The following is a 13,385-nucleotide window of genomic DNA, read 5'->3' on the forward strand; positions in this document are numbered from 1 at the left end:
CCTTACTCCTGCCACCTCTTAATAAAGTGGCAACTGGTGTACAAAACATTTTCCCAGGTCCAATGGCCCTACAAGCAAAGTTCAATAGCCCCAACAATTCTGTCACATCCTTAATACCAAAATTAATTTTTGCTTGTATCCAAACAGCTTCAACAACTTATTCTGAAGTAAGTAAAAAGATACCTTGTACCACACCAAAAGTTAACCCAAAAATTTCAAAGTTTTACTTGGGCCTTCTAACTTCTCTGCTAATAACAGCACACCTAACTCATTACATACCTGTAAAACACAACAGATTTACTAATGTTCCTGTCTGCCACTCACCTATCATCAAAAAATCATCAAAGTAAAGAAATGCCTTCTGATCCCCTACTCTCTGTTGTCATGTCCACTGTAACACAGAACTAAACTTCTCAAATGTAGAACACAGCCTAGTGGCATAGCCTTATCAAAATAAAACTTAGCATTCACAAATGAACCCAGTAATGGCTTGTCAGCTGACTTAACTGGCAAGAATGGAAAAATCACCTCAGCATCAAGCTTTACTAGCCAGGAGTCCTCAAATTCAGCAATAAGCCTGACTGCGTCATGCAATGACACATATTGAACCTTAGTATCAGCTCAAGAAATGTGATCATTAACTTATCTCCCTTTGGGAAATGAGAAATGGTGAATCAATTGAAATTCACATGGCTTGATGTTGGACACAAGGCCCAATGGAGAATCTAAATAAAACTGAAACGGCAGTTCTTCAAATGGGCCTAAAACTCTTCCTGTCATGTCTTCTTTATCTAGCAACACCTGTACTTATCTGTTCCTTCCATTTAGTGGACCACAAAGCCTCACTCACTTTATCACATTTCCAACAGCAGACTTCATGGAAAAAATGCCATAAATCTGTGTATAACCTCTCCTGCTAGCTCAGGGTCCAGAAAACCCTTAAGAAACATAGGCAATGCTGATACCTTATTCGGAAGTGAGAAGACCACATTGTTGTCATTCTCTGAAACAGAGTTGTACCTCTTTGCTCTCAAAAATTGTCTTTTCCCCAAATATCAGGCTGTTCCAGTCCTACTTGACAACCTATATCACATGACATTGTTGTTGAATATCAAGCCCCTCCTTCCTTGTGCCATCATTTCATTGAAGGTTCAAAGTGAAGCACACAAAAACAAATAAACTTACAAAAACTATTTTATGAATGGGGGGCTTTGCCCCCCTGCACCCCACACCCCCCGTACTTTAGTATTCCAACTCCGAGATTGCACTACAGTGGGGTAAGGGAAATGTCTTGTTTACTGCTTTATGTGGTAGTGCTAAACGAGAGATTTCCTGTACCCTACCTGCAATGCCAACACTCAAATGGCACACACACAACATGCAGGGCACCTTGCTGCCCTGCATACACACCCAAAAGTTTACAATTTTACTTACCTGGTACTTCCACTTTGAACCTTCGATGTTCTGAACATTGATGTTCTGGTCTCAATGATCAGAACTTCGATATTCTGAACATTTGACGGTTTCAAGTGGAACCATTTATATATATATATATATATATATATATATATATATATATATATAGAGAGAGAGAGAGAGAGAGAGAGATACACACACATACACACACTTATATATATTCATAACTGTAATATATTTTACAGAAAAGAAAAAAAATATGCTTTTTGATTCTTGTTGCTTCTCTATTTATCACTGGCACTTACAGCACATTTATTTGATCAGCCGCATCAATGACTTGCTAAGAAACAACAAGTCAAACACATTTTTGACTCTCAACAAAATGTTTAGAAAAACATACTGTGATGTGACTTATTTTGTACTGTCAGAACAACTATACTCTAAGGTTAAGCACTGTGCAAATTACTGTCTTAATGAAATAAAGTGCATGTCTTCATCTGTATAATTAAATAAAGGACTTGACGGCCCATATTTAATTGAAATGTAAGTAAAGGTATATACATTTATATTTCTTTAAGCTATGCTTATATACTATGTACTATTCACGTCAAAGTGTAGCCTATATTCTGCATGCATTTTCATTTCAATGACCTCCATATCTTAAAAGTGCATTTTACTTCTGTGTTATATATGATAATTATCATTAGTGTATCATTTTACTGCGGTGGTGGTGCTGTGGTAGCGTTGTCTCCTCACAATTAGACGTTGCACGTTCGATTCTCAGTTGGAGCATCTTCTGTGTGTCGACATGAGTGAATGGGCATTCCTTCGTTGAAGGTTGTGCATTAGGCCCGGCAAGCCAGCACGTAAAAATCTACTGCCAATCATTAGCGGACCGGAGTTCCGCTGTGGCGACCCCTAACCGGGAAAAGCCGAAAGACAGTTTTATCATTAGTGTATCATTTTGTGTATAGCATATTGCTGTTAGAGCATTATATATTTCAGTTATTATGTCATATATCCAAAGGTTTGACAAAATATCATGTATGCACTCTCAGATACAGTCTTACTACTCACAAGGTACATAATCTTTTAACATGTAGTTCAAAACTAGGCCAAACATTTTAAATTATTTATTCTGTCATAATAGTTATTCTGGACTTTAGGAATCAGAAAAAGAAATGTACTCCATACTGCAATGCTTATTAGGAATTTTACCAGAAATGCTGACATTTCTTCCTTGTTTTTTTTTTCCAATTTATTTTCTAATAAAAAAGAAAACTGTCCATCTTTATATTCTACCATAAACAACAACAAATTATTTCCAGAATCAGCTATGAGAACTTACAATATTCTAGTAATTGAAGCTGTATTGTCCAGTTATTTTTATAATGACAGATAAGTTAAAATCATGCTCTCAAAATGTGCTTCAGTTTTGTATGTCCAATAGTGTCCATCTCATGGAATCTATGTCTCTCTGTCTGACATGTGACATCCCTTTTAAAAGGAAAACGTAACTGTAAGTTTTTTTTTCTGCATTGATAACTGATTGTTTTGTTTATTTGTTACTTTCTACAGATATTATTGGGGGGGGGTGCTGACCCAAGGCACATCCCTTATAAGGCTCATTGAGGAATAGTCAGCTATAAAGAAAAAGCAAATGCAATGATGTGTTAGATAAGAATAGCTACAGCAAAAAAAAAAAAAAAAACTCAGAAGTATGCTCTATGTAATACATATTACAGTAAAAGTTTGAGAAATAATTTCCTATTCATTTCAAGGAACAGTTTGGTCTAAAGATGATTTTCTAGCATAAAGAGAATATCTCTCTGATACATATTCCCTACTCTTCTAAGTTTCCAAAAGTCATATGATTTAGTGAAACTACATGCACTGAAAGATGGATCCTTTTGCAATACAAGATATTCCTGAGGTTGTCATGTCAAATAATGGTGTGCTGTATGCAGGTACATAATTCAGTAGTCTTTCAGAGATATAATGTTTACATGTTACTTAAAAGATCAAGTTGAAAGAGCAGTTAAGACTATGAATCACTTGAAGAAGCAGCAGAATAGCTAAAATAATTAGTGCATCACTTTAGTGTGGTGTGCAATGGGCTGGAACAGCTAAAATGATTAGTGCATCACTTTAGTGTGGTGTGCAGTGGGTTGGAGCAGCTAAAATAATAAGTGCATTGCGTTAGTGTGGTGTGCAATGGGGTGCAACAGCTATAATGTTTAGTGCATCAATTTAGTGTGGTGTGCAGTGGGCTGCAACAGCTAAAATGATTAGTGCATCAATTTAGTATGGTGTGCAGTGGGCTGCAACAGCTAAAATGATTAGTGCATCAATTTAGTGTAGTGTGCAGTGGGCTGCAACAGCTAACATGATTAGTGCATCAATTTAGTGTAGTGTGCAGTGGGCTGCAACAGCTAAAATGATTAGTGCATCACTTTAGCATGGTGTGGAATGGGCTGGAACAGCTAAAATGAATAGTGCATTACTTTAATGTGGTGTGCAATGGGCTGCAACAGCTAAAATGATTGGTGCATCACTTTAGTGTGGTGTGCAATGGCTGCAACAGCTAAAATGATTAGTGCATCACTTTACTGTGGTGTGCAATGGCTAGAACAGCTAAAATGATTAGTGCATCACTTTACTGTGGTGTGCAATGGGCTGCAACAGCTAAAATGATTACTGCATCCATTTAGTGTGCTGTGCAATGGGCTGCAACAGCTAAAATGATTAGTGCATCACTTTAGTGTGGTGTGCAATGGCTGGAATAGCTAAATGATTAGTGCATCACTTTAGTGTGGTGTGCAATTTGCTGTAACAGCTAAAATGATTAGTGCATCACTTTAGTGTGATGTGCAATGGGCTGTGCTCTTGACATACGTCCCCCTGTGTGTGACTTTATCTAAGCATTGTCAACTCTTAAGGGCAGCATATCTATATGATCACAGTCCCCCAGGGGATTTTACCACTTGAGTGCCCTTGGGAGTACATGCTCACCATCCTTCTCTACAGAGAGACAAACAGTCATAAGCCACCACATTCCTCTCCTGTCTTGAGCCTGCCCCAGCAGGTGCTCAAACCCTATCCAAAGACAGGTTACTTATGTTGTAGTTAGGGCTTTATTCCTCTGTGCCACCAGAGCTTGGAACCCCTTTATGCAGCGGACTTGGGATAAAGCCTTGGCAATTTAGAGACTACCTGATCCACCTAGAGTTTGTCTTTAGGACATGTGATGAACCCACTGTATTTGTTGCCAGACCTCACAGACTCCAGGAGGATATGCATACCCTGCACAGAAAGCAGCCAGACTGCTTTTTATAAGTTACTGATGCTTTGCAGTTCACGTCATTAGTTTCTCCATAGTTTGTAGCACCAACGACATCAGATGAAACATAAGTAGTGTGGCCGACGTGAATTTGTTTTAAAACTTCTCGGTATTAACAACTCCTCCCTTATTCTTTATATTCTTCTCTCAGTACTGTACAATACAGTGTGAGTTGTCGAAGTCATTGCATATGCATACCTGCAACAAATGTAAAATCCAATAAATATGAAAATACTAGCATTCACGTTTCAGATTAACATGCCATATTCTGAAATTGTTTATAAAATGTATGTCAGAGCTTAAACTTTGAATGTTTGTACATTTGTCTGCACTCAATGATATGGACTTAAATGTTCAGCTCTGAGTCACATATTAGGTATTGCAATGTTGCATGCAAACAGATGAATTGATTTAGCAGTTCTATATTTCTAGTATCAAAAAAAGTGATGCTTTCTAATACAGAAGTTAGCAATTAGGCTTTTTTCTCTGCATTCAGATAAATTCTCAGTGCACCAGTGGTTAATTTATTAAAATGGATAAGCATTTGGCAGTCAAGCTGTTAGGTGAAAGGCTATTCCCCCTCCTGTCATTAGAACAGAAATAGTAAGCTGGTAGAATTATGGATCACTGTAACAGTATGTTTTCTCTACAGAGTAACAAAATCCTTAAAAAAACAGACAGTGTCCTTTCATTCTTTCCTTTTGAAATACATGTTTTGTGTTGTAATAGCATCTCTTTGTACTTCTGCTTCAACTGTTTTGTTCCCTGGTGTTCCTGATTTTAAAACAAGTAGCGAGATGAAGCACTTTCTGTATTACTTCTAGTATAACTAATATATAGGAAGAAGAAAACTCTTTAGTTATGTCAGTAGGAAATATTTTTTCTTGTCACCCAGTATGTTTTTCATATGCCACGCTACTGGCAATTTATTTTTGCAGATTTTTACAAGGGGTTCTTAGAATCTGAATTATAAATAACCAATACTTTAGAAATTCTTTAACTGAACAGGGTAATACAAAAAGAACTTGTCTACCAAGATATACAATATAGGTTTCTAATTACTGGCCTGTTTAAAAATGCAATGCAATGAGCAAATGTATCAGAAAAAAAGACTTTCAAACATTTTATTTTTCAGCAGGTTGACTGACTACTACATGCAGCTAACAGTTTCTCGTTTATTTTCTTTTACATTTTTCATCTGTCTTTGCCATTTGATAATCTCATTGCATTTTCTCACAACACTTCTCAACCTTAGTTCATCCCCAAAAAGAATACTGTTTCTGTTTATAAATCTATGTCCATGCCAGCATCAATGTTTATATTTGTATGGACTCTACAATAGGTTGCTGTACCATTAATATTAATAATAATTATTGAATGTTTATGATAATGTTGACTAGATATCTATTTTACATCTCTGACCACATAATCAGGACCAAGCGAGTAGATGGTCCTGTGTTGATATGGGCAAGTGCCAGCATAGCTAGCTGGAGTTTTGTAACAAATGATATGCCCTGTGAATATCAAACCGATTTATACAAGATTCTTGTGTTACAAATGTATTATTTATTTTATTGTTTATTTATTTATTTATTAACATTTTTTACCAGGAAAGTCCACTGGGCCAGACTGAGCCCATTTTCAGTGGAGGCCGAGGTAGAAAAGCTCCAAGATTAAAATAACAGTTAAATACGTTTCAAAAGTAAAACATATAAAAAGCAAAAATCCAGAGTTTCATAACAACAAATTAAAGTGAGCAAGATCCACAAGTTTCAAAGTAGTCATAAGCTTCAGATTCTATGTCAGTAAACAAGTGATTTCAAAATAGGATACAGAGAAGTACAGAAAATATACAAAGTTTCATAGGAAATTCAGTATACAGTAGTTTCAAAATGAGTTGCAGTTTGTTACAGGAGGTGTCAAATAGCAACATTCTTAAGTCAATAGATTGCTATAAATTTAGACTAGGTAATTCCCAGTGATGATAGCAAGAAAGAGAATGGTTAGAGAGACGAGATAGTATAGGAGCAAGATTGGATGTATTAGAACTGTATGTCATTTGTATGTCAAACTGATTTTGTACAGATGCTTGTGCTGAAAATATATTTGTGAGCTTTGCTTGTGTTGAAATGCATCAATAGTGCACCCTCCTGAAATAAAGAGAAATGTACATTTATTATTGTAACTGCATTAAATGTATGTGTTTTAATTGAGGATACTGGCACAGCAGAGGTTAACTTTAAGGAAAAATAAGGGAAATGTAAATAAGCTGTGAAATCATTAAAAGGCAGTCCACAGTGTTGAACAGGACCAGAGACATTGGGTCTGGGAAACAGCCTTTGTCCATTAGCTCATTTAAAAGAGGGGAGGCGCCCAGGCACTGATGCGTATTGTGGCCATCTGTGCTAACTTCCTGTCTCAGCCTAACAAGGGAATACTGTGAGAACCTAGAGTCAGGAGACCAGATGATGTCATTCTGCCAGCCCACTTGGAAATTATATTTAAGATAGTACAAAGAGAAATCTGACAGTACAGAATATTCTGTTTGGGAAGCCTGACTAGAAAGACCCTTACCCACAGCATCTTGCCTTGTGGTAATAAGTAACTTAACTAGGGAACATTAAAATTCTCTTAAATTCCATCAGGAATATAATGAAGCTTAGTTCAGAGAGTTTTTTTCTTTATTTGTATGAGTCTGTCCATCAGTGTTAATTTCAATATTTTCCTCTGATTTAAACTCTTGTCATTCACTGTGAATATATATTCAGTATTTTCATGTTCTTTTATTATCTTTTTTAAATATATTTAAAACGTTTATTGTGGCTGGTCCTTGTAGAAAGTATCTAACCTTTGAGAGTACTTATATTTATTTGGCGACACTATGTGGGCCACTCCAGAAGGCCTTGCATTCTTGGTCAACTAGCATAATTCGTGTTAGTATTAATACTGCACAGTATAATTGGACAGCCTTTGTTAAGGACCTTAGAGTAGCTGATTGTAGAGTGTCTGGTGGCATTGAATCTACCTTATAGTCTGGGCAAAGCTGATAGTGCGGATAATCTGTGCCAACCTTTCCCAGGTGTACTTGTGTGTGAAAATTAAATCTTAGAAAGCTACTTGGGGCAGGGGCATTAAGCACTGGGTTCACAGAGATGGTGCTGGAGGACTTGGCTTGGACACTCAGCTGAGGATCTAACTCTATAGCTGTACCAGTTGGAGTCTTATTGGGGATCTGGATGGAGACAGATATAGAGGCATACAGACCACGGACTGAGTGTGTTCTCTACTCTTAAGGGAAATTGTACTTGATGCAGAGAAGTCTGCATCTGGAAATACTGAGTGTATCCATTTGTATTCCAAATGCATGTCCTTCTCCAGTGTCAGTGGTGTGGACTCAGGCTCCTTGATTCCTGGCCCAGTGTGGGGACAATACATATTGGTAGCAGTGGTGGGCAACACATTTATTGGTTGGCAGTGGTGCGACCATCACATGCTCACACATTGTTGAGCAGTGGTGTGAATATTGAACTCCTGTAGCCTGTAAGCAGTGGTCACTAAAGAAGGTGTTTGTACTCTCAGCAGCCACACCATAGACATTCAAAGTTTCATATCACAATAGTTTTATTTATTTATTTTTGTTAGCTTAGTTAGGCAGGGAAAGCAGTCAAGGATTTCAACAAAGGATTATGGCAAGCTGACAAGCAACCAGTTGGCTGAGATGTGCCAAGCCAAAGGACTGGAGCATGCCAACCTGACTAAAGGGGAAATTATTGCAGCATTAATCACAGCTACAGGACAGACAAGCAACCAGGAAGATAACCAGTCTGTTGACAGGGACTTGCAGGTTTCAGAAACAGGACAGTTCAACTTTTCCTTAGAGGACTTAAAAATCCATCTGGAGTTAGAGACTTGAACTGGAGGCCAAACAGTTGGAATTAGAATCAGCAGAGTGAATGCAGCATTTGAAGGCTAAAGTAAAAGAGAGACTGGGACATCTGAAAGCTAAAGAAAATGAGAGGTAGAGGCAACATGGAAAGGAAATGCTGACTCTTCACCAGGGTCATGCCGGTAATGGGGAAGGGGGTTACCATACCCCAGAAGCAATAAATGTCTGTAAACATCTTCCTCATTACAAAGAAGGTGATAAGTTTGATTGGTTATTCATAATTTTGAAAGATTATGCAAACAGTATAGCATTGACCGAGGGCTCTGGGTACAGTTCCTCACCTCCTTACTTCATGGTAAAGCTGTAACTGTTGTTTCTAAATTGTCTGATACTGATTGTTTAGATTATGAAAAAGTGAAGCACTTTTTTATTACAACGTTTTACGTTAACACCTGAAGCTTACAGAGAAAAGTTTTGTGAGCATAGACGCAATGCAGATGAACGTTTATGTGATTATATTGCTGAATTAAACACTTATTTTCATAGGTGGGTGAGTGTGTGTCAGGTCACCACTTTTCAAGGGCTGGCAGACCTCTTGGTGAGGGAACAAGCACTTAGCACTTTGCCTGAGGACATGAGAATCAGGTTGGAAGACAGGGAATGCAACTTAGCAGATGAGTTGGGGAAAAAGGGAGCTCTATACCTAGCAAGCAGGATATCACTGCACAGGAAAGGGATACCCAGCACTGCATATGGATATAAGGGGACCCATGGTGGGCAGCCTAAACCGCCCCAACAGAGTTCTCCAGTTACATGGGAAGCCACTAGTTCAGGTCAGAATCAAGGGTTAAGAGTATTAAATGTAACCAGTGGGGCCATGTAGCATATAGATGTCCATGCAGGCAAGGTGGTGAACAAATGGTGGGGAAGCCAGCAAGTAGGAATAACAGAATGCCAGTGGTAAGTTGTCTGGAGACAACAGGGGTGCCAAACTATGAGCAGAGTTTATATCTGATCTTGGCAGATGGAAAACAGGTCACTGCCAAGAGAGACACAGGCTCTGATATAACCATTGTGAAGCTTGCAGTAGTTAAAGAGGAGCAGTACTTGCTTGGGCAGTCCAGTCCAGTCATTGCTTTAAGAGGGATCCCATTTCAAATGCCTTTGTCCAGGGTTCACTTTGACTGGGAGTGTGGAAAAGGAAGCAATCAAGCATTTGTTTGATAATGCAGTACCTTCTGTGCATGCAGTGACATGTAGTCAGGCTTAGATACAGGCCTGTGGGTTTCATAGCCTGGGGAAGACCCAGACAGACTGCACACCTGGAGCCATGACTGGTGATGTGGCTACTTCAGGGAGGGAGCTACTTTGTATCAGGTGAGCAACAGCTGCTGGTAGGTACTGATGTTCTCTTGGACAGAGTGACTGCCAGGGCAGAGGTGAAAAGTAATAGACAGGCTGACAGTGAGGCACTGTTGTCAGTGGATACAAGACTTCCTGTGGAGAAGGAACTGGGAAGAGTTACAAAGAGAGAGAGTCGAGAAAGGCTCAGCTCTCAGACCCTACATTACAAGGCATAAGGGAGGCAGTTAGGAGGCATCTTATTCTCAAGGAAAAGAGGGTTCTGTATATTGGAACAAAGTGTTACTGTATAAAGAGTGGACACCTGAGGGAGGGCTAGAAGGTGAAGTTATACAGCAATTGGTAGTACCCAGATTCTACCATTTGACACTTTGAGCCATAGCCCATGACATTCCCTTTGCAGGTCATGTGGGTATTAAACTTACAAAGAGACATATTATGCAAAACTTTTATTGGCCTGGGATTCCCAGGGATGTAACTGGGTACTGCAGGACCTGTGAGCAGTGCCAAAAAGTAGACAAGGCAGGAGACAAGGTCAAAGCTCCTTTGATGCCTTTGCCTGTGATACTGGAGCCATTTCAGAGGGTAGCTATGGATATTGTGGGGCCTTTGAGTACCTCAAGGTCCACAGGGAAGACATATATCATAGTGGTAGTATATTATGCTACTAGATACCTTTAGGCAGTGGTTCTGTTCTCAATGGAGGCAGAGAAGGTAGCAAATGCTTTGCTTTGACATTTTCAGCAGGATAGGTTTCCCAAGAAATACCGACTGACAGAGGTGCCAGTTTTATGTCAGACCTACTGGCTTGTCTGTGGGATTGATGTGGCATGAAGCACCTAAAGACAAACCCCTACCACCCCCAGATTAATGGTCTTGTAGAAAGGTTAAACTCTACACTAAAGACCATACCATGGGCATTTGCAGGCCAGTTTAAGAGGGAGTGGGACAAATATTTGCCCCATCTATTGCCTGCTTACAGAGAGGTGCCCAAGGAATCCACAGGTTTTTCACCCTTTGAGTTGCTGTATGTATGTATATAGGGTGAAGGGGCCTTTAGATTGATTTATGATGAGTGGGAAGGTGAGTGTGAATCCCACAAGGAGTCTGTTGTGGCATATATCCTAAACCCTAGGACGAGGCTGAGGGAGCTCATGGGCTTAGCCCAGGAGAACCTGTCAGGAGTCCAACAGCAGAAAAAGGTCTGGTATGACAGGAATGCTTGAGCCAGAGAGTATGCTGTGGGATAGCAGGTTATGGTTCTCATTCCTGTCAGATACAATAAAATGCAGGCAGCTTGAGAGGGACCCTTCAAGGTGATAGGGAAGGTCAGTGATGTTAACTACATGGTAGAACTGCTAGGCAGGAGGCAGGGACACAAATTGTACCATGTTAACATGATGAATCCTTACCATGATAGAGAGGCCCTTGTGCTGAGAATTTGCAGTGGATGCCAGGAGGATTCTCAGGGGGATCTGCTTAATGTTCTCCCCAGTGAGGCTCAGACTGACACCTCAGTGGAAGGGGTAACAATGTCCCAGTAGTTATCCCCTATCCAGGATAAAAAAATCCGAACAGTTACAGACATTTGGGGACATGTTCACTGGGAAACCAAGGTGGACCCACCTGGTGCAGCACCATATGGATACAGGGCCCTAAAGACATATACATCAGGCCCCTTACAGGGTGCCTGAGTGACTCAGACAGGCTCTGAGGTAGAAGAAACAGGAGATGTTTGAAGTATGAGTAATCCAGGACTCCATCAGTTCCTGGGCCTCCCCAGTGGAGCTGGTACCAAAGAAGGATGGCAGCACCAGGTTCTGTGTGGACTACAGGAAACTAAATAGTCACACAGAGCCAGATCCTTACCCCATGCATAGGAAATATGAAGCTCTAGAGCAGCTGGGTGGGGCTATGTATCTGACCACTACTGATCTTACCAAGGGCTACTGGCAGATGCCCTTGACTCCCAAAGCTAGAGAGAGGTCAGCCTTTGTGACTCCTTTTGGCCTGTATGAGTTCACAAAGATGCCCCTTGGATTAAAAAGCATCCCAGTGGCTGGTATATCTATCCTAGTAGGAGCAGGAGATTATGCCCTTGCTTACCTGGATGATATTGCCGTCTACAGCCACTCCTGGCAATAGCACCTTCAGTATGTCAGGAAGGTTCTGGGCAGACTTCAAAGGGCAGGGTTGACCATTAAGCCCAGTAAATGTCAGGTGAGTATGGCAGAGGTCTCCGACCTGGGACATAGAGTGGGGAGTGGTAAGATCAGGCCAGAACCTGCCAAAGTGGAAGCCATTCAGGCATGGCCTGCCCCTTTTACCTTAAAGGAGATGAGGGCATTCTTAAGAACACTGGGGTACTATAGAACATTTGTCCCCAATTATAGTACCATGTCTGCTCCCTTCACCAACCAGACAAGAAAAAAACAGGCCAGATTAGGTAGTGTAGACCCCAGCATGTGAACAGACATTCCAGAAGCTTAAAGGAGCTTTGGGAGGACCACTTTGTTAGCCAGTCCAGATTATAGCAAACAATTTGTTGTGCAGGTGGATGCTTCTAACCATGGGGTGGGGGCTGTACTTAGCCAAGTTTCCACAGAGGGAGAAGCTCACCCAGTTGTATATTTCAGCCATAGACTCCAAACAAGGCAGGAATGTTATGCAGCTGTAGAAAAGGACTGTCTAGCCATAGTATGGACACAGCAAAAACTTCAGCCTTATCTGTATGGAAGGAAATTCACTGTAGTTACAGACCACAATCCCTTAACATGGCTACAATGAGCCAGCCAGAAAAATGCCAAGTTACTAAGGTGTAGCTTATGATTGCAGGCATATGGCATGACAGTACAACACCATAGTGGTGTCAGCAATGCCAATGCAGATGGGCTTTCAAGACAGGGAATGGCGTAACACATTCCCAGATAGGGTTATTTCTCTCAAGCCATGTTTCTCAAGGGTCACTTGAAAAATTAGCTTGAGTCTTTGGGGGGGGGGTGATGATATGAGCAAGTGCCAGCATAGCCAGCTGGAGTTTTGTAAAGAATATTATGTCCTTTGAATATCAAACTGATTTATACAAGATGCTTGTGTTACAGGTTCGCTTCATGATGTGAGGTACATTGAAAGGGTAAGCTCATCAAATTCTTTGATGATGCTCCAGGTCGTTTCGGGGGTACTTCCTTTTTCCCTAAGTTGTGTTGACCTGTGGGTGATTCAGGAAACAATCACCTGCAATGTGAGTTGTAGGCATCTTTGTCATGGAAGAAAATACAGACATTTCCTTGTTAGCTGTTGACTGTATGCAGATTTTTATCAATGAATTTTGAAAGAGAACTGTATCAGACTAATATCTTTTCATTCAGTCATGGTAATCAC

The sequence above is a fragment of the Protopterus annectens genome, chromosome 9.part0 (assembly GCF_019279795.1).
Source record: "Protopterus annectens isolate FY-2018-M chromosome 9.part0, PAN1.0, whole genome shotgun sequence".
Lineage (NCBI taxonomy): Eukaryota > Metazoa > Chordata > Ceratodontiformes > Protopteridae > Protopterus > Protopterus annectens.